Source organism: Silene latifolia, chromosome 11 (genome assembly GCF_048544455.1).
Source record: "Silene latifolia isolate original U9 population chromosome 11, ASM4854445v1, whole genome shotgun sequence".
Taxonomy (NCBI): Eukaryota; Viridiplantae; Streptophyta; class Magnoliopsida; order Caryophyllales; family Caryophyllaceae; genus Silene; species Silene latifolia.
Window position 1 is genome coordinate 161,247,320 of NC_133536.1, and position 12,156 is coordinate 161,259,475.

Genomic DNA, 12,156 nt, shown 5'->3' on the forward strand with positions numbered 1-12,156 from the left:
GATACTAAAACGACGGTATCAAATTTTGGCGTCGTTGCCGGGGAGGCAACTATTTTATTTACTTGTTTATTTTTGTCTATCTTTAGCCTCAAGAGATTTATTCCTTGAGGCAGTTTTTATCTTTTCCTCTAGTGCTGTTTTGATAGGTCTTACAGGTCCTACCTAGGAAGATCTAGGTAAAAGATCATCAAAGGGAAGGCTTGAGTACCTTTGATCTTCCGCCTATGTTCCATCCTATGGCGCAACAGGTGGTGCACTGTGAGAGATGTGGTGCTGCTGGGCATGAAGTTGTTATCTCTTTGGCGGGGAACGACGAAGTATATTCGTTTAGGCAGCATAGACAAGCTAGTCAATCCTTTGCATATGTACCGCCATATCCACTTCAGCAACGAGGCTATCAAAAGCCTCCATTCGTTTGGCCACCAAAACAACAAACTCCTCCTCCTGATAAATAGAAAGCAGAGATGAACGCCCTAAGTTTCTTAGACATTATTTAGGTTACTATCGGCTTGCAGTATTCAAGGCAACTATTATGTATTATAAATATAATTGTATTTTGAGACACTATGTATGAACGCCCTAAGTTTCTTAGCTTCCTCCCACACTTTCTAACTTTGGGACACTTTCATAATGATCATCTAGTCAAATTTTCAAGTAGCATTTGTTGTATAGCTATATTACTAATTATCAAAATATGCAGGTAGAAGTCTAGTAATCACTTTGCTTGACTCATATACCTTTTTTTTTTAAAATTTATGTGATTAAACTAAGCTTTGTAGTCTTAAGGGATGATGTTATTAGTGAGGTTGAATATAACTATTTGTCTTTTTCTCAAGTGGGTTTGGATTATTATTTTCATGCTCCACATTGTTGCTTATTTTATAGGGATTTATGCTAAAGGGACTTGATATTTTTAATGGGACACAGAAACTCTGGAAAGTATACGAGTACATAGTTCAAGTTACTGAAGGTATGGGAAATCCATGTAATACTAATGATATTACTAAGAAAGTAAAGGAGATCTATATTAGTACTTGTTTAATTTGGTAAACTATAATCATCTCCCTTTGTTATTTCTCATTTCCTCATGTACTTATAGACCTATCTTTTGTTACGACACGCATAATTAAAAGACGGAGGTCGAGAAGGATGTTACAGAAGCTGAGGTGTTTTTCCATGTTGGCGGAAGAAGAAGCATAAGGTGTATGGACTATACACCGATTCATTAGAATGTCATGGTATATTCTAATTTTATCTTCTAGGATATGCATTATTTTTATGGTTTGCCATGAGTCATAATATATCAAGGAATCATGTGAACCTTATTTGTGACACTGAAGTTCTGTAAGATTAGCACTTGCATATTTAGGAGGATATGAATGGATTGACCTTTCCAGAGAGCATTTAAATGCTTGACGGGGCTATGCTTTGATATAAAACAGGTATGAATGCCTACAAGTTTATTCCTTTCATTTGCTTAATCTTGTGGTAGAAGTATCGAGAAAGAGTGATAGGATTATGAGCATTAAGCTTGTAGTCGGGGATGAGGTGGTGACGGTTATAAGTGCTTACGCACCTCAAGTAGGTTTGGATGCTTCTTTTCGACGAGCCTTCTGGGAAGATTTGGATGAGGTTGTAGAACGAGTCCCTATTGGAGAGAAATTGATCATTGGTGGTGACCTCAATGGGCATGTGGGTACTAGTCGAGTTGGCTTTGAGAACATTCATGGGGGTTTTGGGTTCGGGGAGAGAAATGAAGCAGGAAGTGACATATTAGATTTTGCTTTGGCATATGACTTGGGTGTAATGAACACTTGGTTCGAGAAAAGACATTCTCATTTGGTGACTTATAGAAGTGGAGGTAATGCTAGTCAAATTGACTTCCTTTTGGTAAGGAATGTGTGGAGGAAAGAGTACACTGATTGCAAGGTCATACCCGGGGAAAGTGCCGCAACACAACATAGACTAGTGGTTCTTGATCTTCGGGGTAAGAGAGACTTGAGGAAAAGAAAGATAATCGGTGAGGCACGGATCAAGTGGTGGAAGCTACAAGGGGGAAACCAACAAGCGTTTTTGGATAAGGTTGGAAGTAGCGATATTTGGTCGGATTGTGAGGAGAAAGATATTGATGCAACGTGGGATAAATTGGAGCATGTTGTAAAGGATTTGGCCAGGGAGGTGTTAGGGGAATCTAAAAGGAATAGACCACCAAGTAAGGACACATCTTGGTGGAACGATGTGGTGAGACAAGCGATAAAGACTAAACGTGAATGATATAAGGTTCTGGGGAAATCCATGAGTGATGAGAACTTTGAAAAGTACAAGGAGGCTAGACGAGCCGCTAAAAAGGCCGTACGGGATGCGAGGGCAAAAGTTAACCAAGAAGTGTATGTCAGGTTGGACACGAGAGAAGGAGAGAAGGATATCTATAAACTGGCTCGCATAAGAGACCGAAAGACGAGAGATATTGGGAGAGTTAGGTGTGTGAAAGATATGGACGACAAGGTTCTGGTTCAGGATAATGAAATAAAGGCTAGATGGAGTTCTTACTTTGATAATTTATTCAATGGACACCAGGAACAAGGTTTTGGGGATGTAGAGGTAACACCAAGCATGGTTAATCGGGAATTTGTGCATAGAATACAAAAGAGTGAAGTTAGAAAGGCGTTAAAGAAGATGGGGTCAAAGAAAGCAGAGGGACCGGATGGTATACCCTTAGAAGTTTGGAGGTGCTTCGGGGAGAAAGGGATCGAATGGGTAACCATGCTCTTCAACAAGATTTGGAGGAGCAACAAGATGCCATCGGCTTGGAGGAGAAGCACTCTTGTCCCTTTGTACAAGAACAAAGGTGATGTTCAAGAGTGTTCCAATTATCGGGGAATTAAACTTATGAGTCATACGATGAAGTTATGGGAGCGGGTAATCGAGCAAAGGCTTAGGAGATGTGTAGACATCTCGGAAAACCAATTTGGATTTATGCCAGGGAGATCGACTGTGGATGCGATTTTTATCATGAGACAGTTGATGGAATACCATCGGGACAAGAAGAAGGACTTAAATATGGTTTTTATTGACTTGGAAAAGGCATATGATAGGGTACCAAGAGAAGTACTTTGGTGGGTTTTGGCAAGAAAGGGTGTGTCGCGAAAATATATTGACCTCATAAAGGATATGTATGAGGGGGCTAGTGCAAGTGTTCGCACTAATGTTGGGAGAACGGAAGAATTTCCTATTACCATCGGGGTGCATCAAGGTTCCGCACTTAGTCCTTTTCTCTTTGCTATAGTTATGGATGAGTTGACAAGGGATATTCAGGACGACATCCCTTGGTGTATGATGTTTGCTGATGATATTGTGTTGATTGATGAGACAAAAGAGGGGGTGGAGAGAAAGTTGGAATTGTGGAGGCAGACTTTAGAGACTCGTGGGTTCAGGTGAGCAGGAGTAAGACCGAGTATTTGAGGTGTCGATTCACTAGGGTGGCGGGGTTGAGATCGACAGAGGCGGGGAGTATTATTTTCGATGGGAATGTTGTTGAGGGTTCGGATTTCTTCAGATATCTAGGATCTATTATTCAAAAAGATGGGGAGTTAGACAGAGATGTGGCTCACAGAATTAAAGCGGGATGGTTGAAATGGAAGAGTGCTTCAGGGTTTCTATGCGATAAAGATATGCCCCAAAGATTAAAGGGAAAATTTTATCGCACGACAATTAGGCCTGCCCTACTTTATGGCTCCGAGTGTTGGGCCGTGAAGCATTGTCACATTCAAAAGATGAGTGTGGCGGAGATGCGCATGTTGAGGTGGATGTGCGGACATAAAAGGAAAGATCGGTTAAGGAATGGGGTAATTAGGGAAAAGGTAAAAGTGGCGCCAATAGAGGACAAGATAATGGAAAACCGACTAAGATAGTTTGGCCATGTGAGGAGGAGACCTATGGATGCACCAGTTAGGAGGCTGGAGACTTGGAGAACAGAAAAGGTCCCTAGAGGCAGAGGAAGACCGAGACAGACATGGTTGAGAGTGATAGAGCACGATATGAGAGTTATGGGGCTTGAGGAGAGTATGGTGACGGAGAGGGCACAATGGAGGGAAAGGATACATGTGGATTTTTAGTATTTGATGTTTTTTGACAGATTTAGTGTTTTTATTTAATTTAAAGAAATTAAATTATTTATTCTCCTCTCCTTTATTACACTTTTTTACCAACCACTTTCTTATAGATTTTACCTGGTTCATTCCGGATCCTTAACTCTATTTCGGTTTTTAAAAATCGTTTTAATCTTTTCTCTCGATTTAAATTTTAAGTTTTTATAAAAGAAAGCCGGAATTCGATTTTTAAAACCCCTAAGTTTACCTTGACTTTCCATTACATTTTCGTTCTGCCTTTTTGTTTTTCATCTTCCCTTTTTTTTATTCTCATTTTGAGGCGTGCGTTCACCTATGGACGGTTTGAAAGGATGCTTCATGTCAGCCGACCCCAAATCATTTTGGGATTAAGGCTCTGATGTTGTTGTTGTATTTGGTTAATCTTGTTTGCTAAATTTATTATTGCAGATTCAACAATGTTGATTGACGAGATGAGGTGTTTTCCTTTACTTGCAGATGGTGTAAATCAGTCCATCATCGTAAGGTGAGGTTTAGTATTGCTGTGATTTTGCTTTTACACTTTTTTTCCCTTTTTTTTATTTAACTAAGTAGTTGTGCCGCTTGACAGTGGCGAAAGTGGTACAGAAAAACTGGAACAGCTAAATTGGCAATGCAGTATTTAGCTATTGTTGGTGGTGGAGGAGATGGAATGGAACATAAAGTTCTTCAAACAAATTGTATACTGGAATCATTTGGAAACGCCAAGACATTGAGGAATGATAACTCTAGTCGATTTGTAAGGTTCTTTTATTGCCTTTTGCCTCCCTGCCATTGTTCTAACATTTTCTTCTGTGGCTTATTTATTTGTGTACGATTTAGATTGCACTCTTCTGTACATACTTCATCTTAGGCAGCTCAGTTCACAAGGCAACATAAATGATGTTACAATGAGTTTCTCATGTTTTTCAGGGGAAATTGAGCGTAATTTATTTTAGTGCAACTGGAAATATGTGTGGCACTGTTATTCAAACATGTATGCTAGACCTGTTTAGGTGTATATGTATTTTTTTTTTTTTCCTTTTCTCAAAAATTCACTCCCTTTGCTTTATCATTGACTTGACTACTTCTTGTTCCCCTTGTTTTCTGCTATAAACCTATGACCAGTACTGCTTGAAAAGGTGAGATTTGCTGTAGTTTTTGAATCGGGACTTTGCAGCTTTCTATTCTTTTTTTGATTTAAGATTGTTTCTCTCATATCATGTCTCTTACCAACTTAACTTTGTGCTGGTGCCTTATCCGATCTAAGAGGTATTTCTTTTGTCCCATATGTGGTGATAATAATGTCATAGGATACTTTTTGTTCCTCTTAATCGTAGCAATTGGTTCTATATTCCAGCTTGACATTAGTGTCTGTCTCTAGATCTTGGTAGTTATCGGCATCATTTGAATGTCATTTTCACTGCAGGTAAACTGAACATAAGAATGGCCAATGAGTACAATTATCTGAATCAGAGCAAGTGCTTGGTGATTAATGGTCTTGATGACACTCTGAATTTCCTAAGCTATCCAAGATGTTAAAGAGGTGTGGACTATCAAAATTTAGAGAACATGTAATGTTGGTTAATTTATTAACTAAGACGTGTATGTGATTATTTATACACTTGGAAGTATATATTTTTTTTAACATCAACAATACTAATAAATTGGTCTGATGATACACAAGTTTGTTGGTTGCCGTTCTCTTGTATATATTGTTTGTTATTTAGCTATTTGGATTGTCAAATCTCTAGGATATTGCTACCAAAATTTTGGTAGATTTTTTTTTTAAAAAAATAACCGACGTTATAATTACTTTTAGTGGCGGTTCTATACCAACAACCGACGTTATAATTACCTTTAATTGCGGTCCTGTACCAACAACCGTCGTTATAGAGAACATGGAGTGGTGTAATGATATTATTGATATACCTATGGTGGTGGTTTTCAAACAATAACCGCCACTATAGGTGAGTTATAATGGTGGTTCTTGTCTAACAATCGTCGTTTTATATAAGCCTATAGTGGCGGTTTTGTTTAAAAACGGCCACCATAGGTAAGCTATAGTGGCGGTTGTACAACCGCCGCAAAGTGTAAACAACTCCGTGATATACGGTGCACCCAAAACGTTTATAAACCGCCACAAAAAGGTCATTTATGACCGCCACTATAGGGGTTACGGTACTTCAGATTGCTCTTATATGCTCCTTTTCTATTTTGGTGCTGCTTATGCTCTTGTGTAGCACATGCGCAGATTTATGATCTTATTCTAAGAGCTTTGAGTTGCTTTGATTGTGACTAACTGGAGCAACTGGATGAAGAAAAGAAGGTTGAGCTGGGACCTGTCTGAAACTAGCGCTGTCCGGGAGGCAACCCGGAGTTTAAGTTTTTCGTTGATTTTTGAACATTTCGGTTTTGTTGTGTGTAATAATTGGTTTTCAAACCATAGACTGTGAATAATTTAGACTTGGTTTTTGGTCATTTTTGTGGTAGCTATTTGCGTCTTTGCAGGTGTTTTATTGACGCTTAGGAGTTCGCACAATAAGGAGCTTTTGATCGAGAAATTTTCTGGTTAATCGAGTGCTTGAGCCCTTCGGTCGAACACTTCTCTTCTCGATCGAGAAACCACAGATGACGACCATTCGATCGAGTAATTTCCCTTTCCTCGATCGACCACTTTTGCAGCTCCTGTTCCTCGATCGAGTACCATATCTTTTCGATCGAGTAGGCTTGTTTGGATTCGCTTCCTGTAACGCTGAAGGAGCTATTAGCGACCTCCCATATTGTTGGGTGGTTTGGGGAGGTTCCTACTTCGCGTATTTTTGTGAGTTTTCCGCAGCTTCGCTCTCTCCTCTTTAGTTTGCATTTCCTTTCCCTATTTTTGGGTACAATGAGGGCATTGTACGGTTTGGTTTGGGGAGGTTATGCATCCATATCTATGTCTGCATGTCGTTTTTATTGCATTTCTGTTATCATGTTTAATTTCTGTATGCATTGTTGTTTATTTTTATAAAAATTCAAAAATCTCATAAAAATAGAAAAATTTCAACAAAAAAAAAATCACGTTTATTTTAGCATATAGGTTGAGTCGGAACGGTGTATTTCGATGATGAAATTGCACTATAATTTGTCCTTTTGCTTAAGCCTTGCATAAATTAATATCTTTAGATTTGTCTTCTGCATATCTACGAGTTACTGTTAAAATTTAGCTGAACAAATAGACTTGACCTGAAAATTTTGGCAAACTACTTATAATTTCTAAGATTTAGAGCCTTATAAACTGGTGTCATTTGTGACCGGTTTCATGTAGGATTGTGAGTAGTTACTCCTTGCGCAACATGTTCATCAATTTGCACAAGTATGAAATTCAATTGCTTTTTGCCTACATACATTCGGGTTAGTGGTTGGTGTCACATGCAGGGAGGTGCTTACATTTTCTTTTCTTCCATTTTTACCCATAAACTCCACATTAGCCAAATTTGCCTTTTGACCCTTAACTACATCCAAATTTAGCCTGCCTTGTCAAGCTAGTTTAGTGGTTGTTTTGCGGTATATAATTTACTGTGCCAAATTTGGCTTGTATTTGATGACTTGGAGTTGGTAATTTATGAAAGAAAGAAGGAGGTTGAAAAGAAAAAAAGAATTGAAACTGATAAAAAAAAAAGGAAAAAAAACGTGAATAAAAAAAAAAAAAAAAAAAAAAAAAAAAAAAAAAAAAAAAAAAAGAGAAACTAAAAACCGTGAAAAAAGAAAAAAAAAAGATGAAAAAGTTTGATTGTTGACGGTTTCACTCCTATGCTTTATCACTATTTTATGAGGAGTACATTTTTGGTTAGTGAGTTTGTGTGCCGAAATAAGGGGCACTTGTGCTTATTTCTAATGATTAGGAATCGGATATGGTTCATTTGGTTCTGTTAAGTTAGCTAGCTTGGCTATTAACCTCACATTTCCAGAAATGTTTTGCCTTTTCTTACCCATTACCTCACTTTTCCATATTTTTGTAAGCCCTCAGCTGTGACAGACCTTGTTTAGTTGGAATGTATGTGTACGGTGATTAGAATTGTCTATCATTTTTGTTGCAAGCATGCTTATGTGGGTCGTAGTTTAGGTGAGTGACTATTTTCTCTTCTTCTCTTGCACTTATACACTTACCCTTTGCTTCATGAGAGAAGAGTGACCCGGGAGAGTCCAATTTTTAAGGTCTTGCAAGGTTGACAGTTCATCTTATTTATAGACATCATACAACTCGTTTGCGCTTGACTGCTGTAGCTATAAATGCTAGTTTTGTTTGCATTAAATGGTTTAAGTGGACAAGTTGTAGCTAGCTCTGAGTTTTCTTATCCGTTCCATTAGTTTGCATTTAGTTTACTCGAGGACGAGTAAAGGTTCGGTTTGGGGAGATTTGATACGTGCAATTTATATAGTCTTTTTAGCCTCTTATTGCACGCATTTCTATGTCATTTCTATAGTTTTGTATTGCAAAATGCCCCGAATAAGCTACTTTGGTTTGTTTCGTCTCATTTGCAGAAACGGACCTCAAAGTGGTGAAATCGTGCCTTATTTAGGGAGTGTTTGGCCAAGCTTTCTAAGTGCTTTTCTAATTGTAAAAGTAGAAGTTGGGCCAAACACTATAATTTAGGGAGATAAAAAAACTACTTTTGAAAAGTCAAAAGTTAATAAAAAGCTACTAGAAACAGAAGCACCAAATTGATGCTTCTGCTTCTACTTCTCCCAAAAACTCTTAGGATTATGGAAACTAAAAAAAAAAAAAAACAGTAGTAGGCCAAACACATCAATTTGTTAAGAAACTACTTTTACAAAAGTTAGGCCAAACAACCGCAACTTTTTCAAAAAGTAGTTTATGAAAAAACTCATTCTAGAAAGTAAAAGCTATTTCACATAAACTAGGCCAAACAGCACCTTAGTCCTCTTAGCATGCATTCATGGAGATGGAGGATTTAGAGTGGAAGTGCCATGCCTCGGGAAGCGTGAAGAAAGTTTTTGGAAGCTAACCAAACGTGTTCAAGCTGTTTTCAGTGGTTAACCATTCGATCGAGAGATTTTTTGGTCGATCGAGTAGTTCTGACGGTTCAAGATGTTCGATCGAGTCCCTGCTGAACTCGATCGAAGGGTGCTAATCTGGAGGCTCTCGATCGAGGACCGTTTCTGGTCGATCGAGAGGATTTGCTGAAGAATTACTCAATCGAGAGGTCTCAAATGCCTCGATCGAGTACTCTGCTGATTTACACGGGATTTTCTATTCCGTGGTTATCTTAATTAGTCTTTAGTTTGTTTAATAAACGCTTCCCTTTATAAGGTGAAAACTTCATTAGGTTAAACTATCTCATCTCATCTTTTATCATACTTTACACTCTTAATCAGTCCCTAATTTTCTTTAAGCAGACTTCTCCTTTCTCTTTTGCTACGTTACTTTGTTCTTATTCCGGATCTCAATTTGTAATCTTTCTCTACTCTTACTCTTAAACTATTTCTTCTTGTTTTCTCTTAATTGCTTGTTCCTTAATTCATGTTTAATTATTGTTATTAGTTTATGCATTATTGTTTCTTTAATCTTTCTATTATGTCATCTACTAGTTTATTCATTGTTATTATTGTTAGTATGCCAGGATTAGGGGAGCCATGGTAGTGAGTTGACAATGTTATGAATAGATTAGATGATTAAATTGTGAGAACTCTTTTATGACAATATAATTGTAATCGTTTAGTTGAGTGCACGCTTCTAAACTAGTTAAATTGGTTAAATTCAATCCTAGATCGAAAGATTGGAATGAACAGACCTGTTATAAACACTAGACTACCCTAACGAGGACGGAAGTTAAGTTAGTTGTATTCTAGGGTGGATAGCGGACCGGAAGGACTTTTTCCTTACCCTTCTCACACTAGATCGTCTGAACTATTTATGACTGAGTTGATTAATTGCCATGGTGAACCGACTTCCTGACATATCTCTCTTTATTTGACCACATTCCTATTTCTCGTTATTGTCTTTACAGCTTAATTTCTCTTGCCTTATTCCTCTTAGTTTAGAAATCAATTTAAAACCACCATTTGTTACCAGACAGGCTTAGATAGCAGATAGATATAATAGCCTCCCTATGGAGATCGACCCTACTTCCACTAGCTTCTGTTAGTTGTCTTAGGTATTTATTTTTGGTACTAAAACGACGGTATCACTAATCTGGTAATTAACTCGGCGGGTGATGAGTCATAATTATATACATATTTATGCCTCCCCTTAATTACTTTTGATACGGTTTTCGTGCTAGTTTATATCATTTACATGCCTTTTATGTTAGAATGTCGATACTTCTGCTTTTTGATGTTTAATGCAGGAATGATGCATTTGAGGAGTAAAGGAATGAAATGGGCATCGCGGAGTGGGCATGGAGGAATACACGGAGCATGGCACGGAAATCTAGAAGAATAAAGGAAGAGCTACTTATTACTAGTGCCTACTTTGAAGAGCCATATCTCGAGTTATACAACTTATATCCAAGTGATTCTAACTAGAGTAAAAGCTTATCGTCTTAGCTTTCCAACGCCGCAAAAATCGCTTGTTTCCGACAAGTAACGAAGAAATGGCGATCGTTTGAAGTTCAGTGCGCGAAGCAGGAACTTAGGTTCCTCGATCAACTACAGCCAGGCTCGATCAAGGAACTTGTGTACTCGATCAACTGCAGCCAGGCTCGATCGAGGAACCAACCTAATCAATTAAACTAATTAAAATATGCAATGTCGAGAGTTGGGGTTCCTGAACTTTGGTGCCTCGATCAACTAGAGCTGGGCTCGATCGAGGAACTTGGTGACTCGATCGAGTACATTGGGGCTCGATCGAGGAACCACTTGGTTCTAGAATATTCCGCAATTTTCCTTAAGTCGGTTATGTTTTGCTATAAATACGAAAACTCGTACCCTAGTTTATTTACGCTTTATTTTCCGTAGGTTTAGTATAGTTACTCTAAAAACTCTCTAAAATACTTAGTTTAGTTTATATTTATTGTTCTTACTTCCGGATCTAAGTATTCCTTTATTACGGTATCAATCTTTCTTTAATAATTATTCTATCATTATTGTTCATCTTATTATGTTCTTAATTATGCCTTCTTATATTGTTATTGTTGTTATTATAATTAGTATGAGTAGCTAAGTTTATTATCTAGGGTGAAAGGAGATCTAGGTTGTTAGAAAAGGGATTATTATGAATTGATTGTTAAATTGCTTTCTATTGTTGTTCAATTATTGTTCTACTTCTAATTAGTTGATTACTGATCAGAATTGATTAATTAGTATCACATAAACTAGGATTATCACCGACAGAGTTAAGACTAGTATAGGCCACGATAATTGAGTTAGACCGACTTAACGATAGCGATTGCATGTTAAGTTAGATCTAAAAAGACATATTAGAATCAACCGATCATATGACTTTTAACAATATAAATTGCTCAATCAATGAATTAAATCCTACCCTTTGATGACTACCTAGTGAACCCGAATCCCAAGACTCTTTAATATTATTGTTATTCAAAATACAAAAACATGCTTTTCCTTTATTTTGAGTCGAGTCTTGGTGAATTTAATAACAATGATGTTAAATTGCATTGTTTTTGCATTTGAATCCTATTTAGTTGTTCATGTACATTGTTTTGACCCGTTATTCATGGAAACAAAGCTCATAACTCGAGTCTTAACCGTATTTGACATGCCTTATACTAATTAGATTTGACACAATTATGTTGGTAAACTACTTAAATTCTGAGGTCTATAGAGCTTCCTAGGCCTAGATCATCAATAAACTGGTCTCATTGTCAATTAGGCTTAAGTGTGGTTTCTCCTTGTGGAATATGTAATATCAAACTGCATAAGTGTGACATTGATTTCTTGATACTTTTATTGCTTTCATTTGACTTAGTACATGTGGATACGCGGTTCTTACCGTTCAAATAAGCCTTACAATTATTATTTTTTTGTTAGCCCGTTTGAACCCTTTTCGGGACAGTCGCAGTTACTT

General features: G+C 37.5%; 1 long non-coding RNA gene across 2 annotated transcripts; it reads left to right on the top strand.

Annotated features, from left to right (window-relative positions):
• Positions 1 to 490: 490 nt before the first annotated feature.
• On the top strand, positions 491 to 5,800 carry LOC141612027 (uncharacterized). Of its 2 annotated transcripts, none has more exons than XR_012528945.1 (5): positions 491 to 970; positions 1,134 to 1,238; positions 4,557 to 4,632; positions 4,717 to 4,884; positions 5,554 to 5,800. It is a non-coding gene; the product is annotated as an uncharacterized LOC141612027 (long non-coding RNA). The 2 variants fall into 2 exon arrangements; XR_012528944.1 differs by having other exon boundaries at positions 492 to 970; positions 4,717 to 4,889.
• Positions 5,801 to 12,156: the final 6,356 nt, after the last annotated feature.